The sequence below is a fragment of the Panicum hallii genome, chromosome 3, assembly GCF_002211085.1.
Source record: "Panicum hallii strain FIL2 chromosome 3, PHallii_v3.1, whole genome shotgun sequence".
NCBI lineage: Eukaryota > Viridiplantae > Streptophyta > Magnoliopsida > Poales > Poaceae > Panicum > Panicum hallii.
In genome coordinates this window covers 20,657,326-20,663,325 of record NC_038044.1, presented here as the reverse complement: position 1 = coordinate 20,663,325, position 6,000 = coordinate 20,657,326, and positions in this window count along the sequence as shown.

The following is a 6,000-nucleotide window of genomic DNA, read 5'->3' as shown; positions in this document are numbered from 1 at the left end:
GAAACGAATCGGTAGAAGAACTGCCGGTTATTTTCTTGATATATGGAGCAACAAAGAAGTACATGAGCCGATATGGTAGATGCGTGCGTATGCCTGATCTGCATTACTACTCGCAGCGGACCATTTCTTTTTCCACCAAATGGATATAAAAGGACTCCCATCTTACTGATCTGTTTCTATGCTCAAAGCCAAAATTTTCTACTGCACTGAAATAGGGGGATTCAGCTATGTGCCCTGCAACATCAAATGCCCTGAGATAGTCTCAACACCTCGAAAGTTTGGACTGCACTGTGGCAGCTGCTCTGTAATCTATATCATCCGATACAACGACATATACGCAGCAGCGGCAATCACTAATAAGGCAGTGTAGGCCTAGGAGGCATCGAGAATTTTACGGCTGGTAGGTTTCTAAATTATCCCTCTGACATGCGAGATTGCAAAGGAGTTTTAATCTGGAGCAGCACTGCATTAGGCCATCACCAGCGACCTACCTAAGTAACTCATGATGCTGGGCTCATCACAGTTAGCTTAATTTGAATCCGTCTACATAAACTGCGTATGGGTGCACGGTTGCACGGCTCAGATAATTGGACACATCACATAAAGTCGGCAGCCATTGTATACATGATTCATCAAAAGCTGCTGTTCTTTCTTCGCCGTGTCAATGTTCGACTATTTATAAATATTTCCAAGAACCTTTTTCTTTACTTTTCCTGTAGTCTGTTGTTTCGTGTAAACAAAACGACGGAGACAAAACCATAGAATTGTACATTGAACTTATGCGACGCCGTGTCAAATGAATGTTTCTCAAGATCTTTTGTTGATCGAAACTCTTATCTGGATAAGATAGCAGAGGGCGTAGGTGTACTATGTTGCGTAGCTGCATCTGATGTAGCACCACTGCTAACTTGCAACAAATTAAACTCTTAATTCCCCCCCCTTCTAATCCCGCTTTAGAAGGTACTCCTTTTGTTTTTGTGAGGGCATATTAGGGTTTTAAAAATTCAAACCTTATATATTTTGATCAACAACTAATTAAACCATATGCAAGTTTAGTGCCTAAAAGTTGTACCAATTGATTGATATTTTACCTGTCTTCAATATAATATTGATCTTGTAACAATTGATAATGTTTGTTATAACATAAACTAATGGTCAAAATTTGTTTCTAAAGACTTCTTCAAATGCCGCTAATACATTTTCGCAAAAGAAGGAAGTACTTCGTCATGTGCTTGAGCCATGTGGTCATCGGACAAGCAAGTGCTATCCCCAAAACCACCAAGAAAGGCTTTCAATAAATTTAACATGTCAGTACGCACGAATGGTACGTGTAGGAGATTATCCCTCTATGAACATTGTCGATCCAATCACACACGAGGGCTCCAAAATGAATAAATAATTCCATTTCTTGCAACCACTAGACATTCAAAGCCATGCCTCTATCAATGACTTTGTAGCATACCTCCCAGGATCAACTCACACGTCTCCTATAGGCTCCTTTTTGGAGCATTCACATTGATCATTATGAGACACCCTAGAAAAAAAATACTGAAAATCCTGAAAAAAAACATAAACATCCGCCAATAAATTTGGTAGATTCTAGCAGTCATTAGCAATAATAGCTCGTATCTGTTGTATTTTATTTAAAATTACCACCTCTAATTGCCACTGAAACATATGAAATTCTGTTTTTCCAAATGGTGGACAAATGCAAGTAGCTGGCTCAACTAATTGTCCCATTTAATTAGGGATTTTGCAGGTATCAAGAGACTCCGCGCCTAGGGACCAATAACTAAAAACCACCTCATCTCTCATTCTGGTGCTTCAGTACAACTCCTTATGAGTTTGTTTTTTCTCGATGCAAAGAAAGAAAAAAAAAATAACATAAAGCCAGTAGAAACAGAAAAGCAATGACTTTCTTGATGACCGAGTACAAAGCAACATGGGAAGATTTGGTAGGTGTTTGCATGATTGCATTCACATGGCACTTGCATACTGCTAGCAGTGGATACTTTTTTCCCCTCTGTTTTTTCTTTTGGAAAGGGGGGGTATTTAAAGGACTTACTCTAATGCTAGGCATGAGCCATTTTTTGCTGAAGGAACTACATACGGAACAGAAAACACTGTACCACACATTTATCAAGTAGTCTATGCTGTCTAGTGCCAGGCACTAGAAAGATGGATTCGTGCAGGGTGAGGGACGATGCCCCGACGATGAGATTTCATTACTTCAAGTGAGGATACAGAACCGTCTCGCCCTGGGCCTGGGAAGCATCGGGAACTTCGCGGTTAGTCGCTTTCAACTACTTCGTCGCCTTATGACTCGGAACACTTGCTGATGAATTGAACCATTTCTGGCACATCCATGCCCGCGCACTCTGGCTGCCCGGCCCATCAATCCATCCGACTTCAGGCTGTTGTTGTGAAGAGAGCACTCTGGAGCACCCTGAGAGGTGGCTAGCAGTGGATTTCCTCCTGTTCAGCTACTACGGCATCCAGCTCAGCCATATGAGCTTCCGGCACACTGACTGAAGAGGACCTAGGCGACCTCCAGTTGCTGTGGCCATGCACGCCCGTCCCCAGCGCTGCCGGCCAGGAGACGTCCGTGCTGAGCATTCGATCAGCCACGAAGGGAGTACGTCGTACATACCTTACCTGCTGCTTTGGCTCGCTGCATTTTTGCTTAATTCTCATCTACAACCGATGCTCGGCCAGATTTTGTAGACAGAAAGTCATGTCCGTTACAATGGCAAGACCATCTGAACACAGTTGTATCAACCTGACATATCTTCTTTAAAATAAAGTTGAAAAAGAGGAAATGACGTGCGGTATCATTTTTAATCGCAAATAATCAACATGTGTTGCATAATTTCCGTGCTTGGACGTTCATGTTGCTCGATCGATTGGAACTTCGGCGAGTTGCCTGCAGACAGGCTGCAAAGACAGTACCTGTAACCATGTGCGTGCCCTTTCTGAAGAGCAATTTCGACCTGAAATCTCTCTCTCCAAGTATTAATTTCCTCCAACCTGTGTGGGCGCAAGCAGTTTTATGTGCGGTGCTCACAATGCACGTATTGACATGACCAGATCTGGCAATCAAAATTATCACTCCTTTTCTCGATTCAATACTTGCACTTTCTGAAACGATGCACCCCTTCTCGCAGCTTTCGATGGAACTAACAAGAAAAGTTACGGTAAAACTGGAAATTCAAGATAAGGTCCTCTTACTAGTGAAATTCAAGATATGGTTGCCTTCCTAATGTACTCATAAAACGACCATACAGTTCATGCAGGGCGTGGTAGGTGTGCCTAAGAATAGTTGCATTTGGAGCACTAGTAGTATTTGCAGCAAAATAGTTTCTTAAAAGCTTCTATTCCTTTTTATTCTATCTCACTGGAGAAGGAAGTCATCTAGGCATGACGAAGCATACATACCACTACACCAGAAATCACAAAGAGAGGGACTCAACAAAATTGAACACGCCAAGATGGTGTGCACAACTGTATGAGAGATGATCTCTGAAGATGATTCAAGCTGGAGGACATTGTGGTGCACTTGTGTGGCGCAGTTTGGGGCGTAACAAAAGGTGGTGTACCGTGTTTCATAGATGCATCTGTAGCACCACTGCTAGCTTGCAACAAGTTAAATACTTTATTTTTTTCCTTTTCTAATCCTGCTTTAGAAGGTACTCCTCCTTTTGTTTTTGTAAGGGCATACAGGGTTTTAAAAATTCAAATCTTATACGTTTTGATCAACAATTAATTAAACCATATGAAAGTTTACTGTCTGAAAGTTGTACCAATATATTGATATTTTACATGACTTCAATATAATATTGATCATATAACAATTGATAATATTTGTTATAACAGAAACTACTGGTCAAAATTTGTTTCTAAAGACTTCTTCAAAAGCTAATACATTTTGCAAAGGAAGGGAATACTTCGTCATGTGCACGAGCCATGTGACCATCGGACGCGAGGATGTACTATCCACAAAACCACCGAGCAAGGCTCTCAATAAATTTAAGAGTGCAATTTGGTCCAGGAACTTTAATCTGCTTAATCCGATATGCGAACCTTACACTTTGGTGCATCTACGGTCAAAATTCCACCATGTCGCGTATTTGTCTACGGTGGGCATGAGATAGCAAAGGGAACGGCTCAGCTCGCCGTGTTGGGTTGCCTCAGCTCATCGTAAGTGCTATGCGTGGCTCACAACCGAATCCACATCAATCTAAAAAATAAATCCGCACACACACGCTCAGCTCGCAATTAAAGGTTTGTACAAGCATCAATATGCATTAGAATCTGAAAGGAACTCTATTCTAAAACAGTGAACATCAAAACACTACAAACCAATGCTCCAACTGTACGTGCTAACTTTCTCCCAGAAATTAATTAAATGGATGGGCAATAGAATTTTTTTTTGCGGGTAAAGAGAGAGTTTTATTAACTAGGCAGGGTCCTAGTTACAATCGGCGTTGATGAGGTCCACGGCACACGCAGTAGTCTTGTCTAACCACACCGCTGAATGATCCACTTTTCTGGATATCCACTCACACGCAGTAGTCTTGTCTAACCACACCGCTGAATGATCCACTTTTCTGGATATCCACTGCCAGTTCTCGGTCAAATGGATTTTCACAACGGTTAAACCGCATGAAAAAGGCCATGCTCTAGCAAGCTCTCTATCGCATGTTTCGAGGGGTCTTAAGGTGTTTGTACCTCAAGTTGGAAAACCCTCATATCCCCTAATAAATAGAGCTAGAAACCATGTTGGGTTTCTAAATAAATCCCTTTTTTGTTATTATTGGGCCTAGCTAATGCAGCAATTCATTTGCGACTTTGTTACAATCTCTCTTGACCTTCACTATCTTCAGTTCCTGCAGAAGCTAAGATAGTTCTTTGCCCTCAGCTATGATGAAGCCGATCTCTGATCTATCATGTCGTGTACACGACATCGCCTGAATCACCCGAGCACAATCCGATTCCAGGATAATCGGATGATGACACCATTGGGAGCAGCTGACCCACCCTTGGAAATGAATCTTTAGGGACGATCGTCACCCGCCCCTGAAAATGCCCATTTTCAGGGGACGGGTGATAGCGTCACCCGCCCTTAAAGATTGTATTTCAAGAAGCGGGTGGCGCCATCACCCTTCCCTAAAAAGAGGCCTCTTTTCAGGGGCGAGTAATGGCGCCACTTGCCCTTGTAAATGGATCTTTAGGGGACGGGTAATGGTGCCATCACCCGCCCCTTAAAATACCCATAAAATTCTGGGTGCCCTTCTTCCTCCTCCGATAGCACACTGTTTGCTCAGTGGAGGTGCTGCCCGAAAATTCAAAAATAGGAAAAAAGGGAGGGAAGATTTTAAACTTGATTTCTTTCAACTTGGGGACTCTAAGAGGTAAGTTGATGCTCATCCCATCTTTTCTAAACTTTTTGGATAGTTTTAAGGCTCAAATGGAGCTCTATTACCTCTAGTTAGATGTAGATCTCCATGGTGTGGATTTACCATTTTAGGCTCCATTTACCTCAAATTTTTGGATGAAGTTAGGTTATTTTATTAATAGAACAAGATTATATAATTATTTGAGCCCAATCTTTATGTTTTAGCTTTATTCCTAAGTAAACAGATTTCTAGATCCATGGAGGAGAGAGAAGAAGCTTTGTTATTTTATATTTACACAAACGCATGATAGTTATTTCCAACAAAATTTAGTTGTTCAATAATAGGTTGAGTTTTGAATTTTTTATAGTTTTTACATGTTAAATTGACCTTTTTTTCCAATATCTACGCATATATAAAAATATATATTTATGGCTATTTGGGGCTCTATTTGCCTCAAAATTTTGGATGAAGTTATGTTATTTTAGCAAGAGAACTATATTTGCACATATGCATATCTAGGCGTATATAAAGGTATATATTTGTTGATGTTCAGAGATAGATAGAATATGGATGTACAAAGCATGAAGGACGGATGTCTATTTCC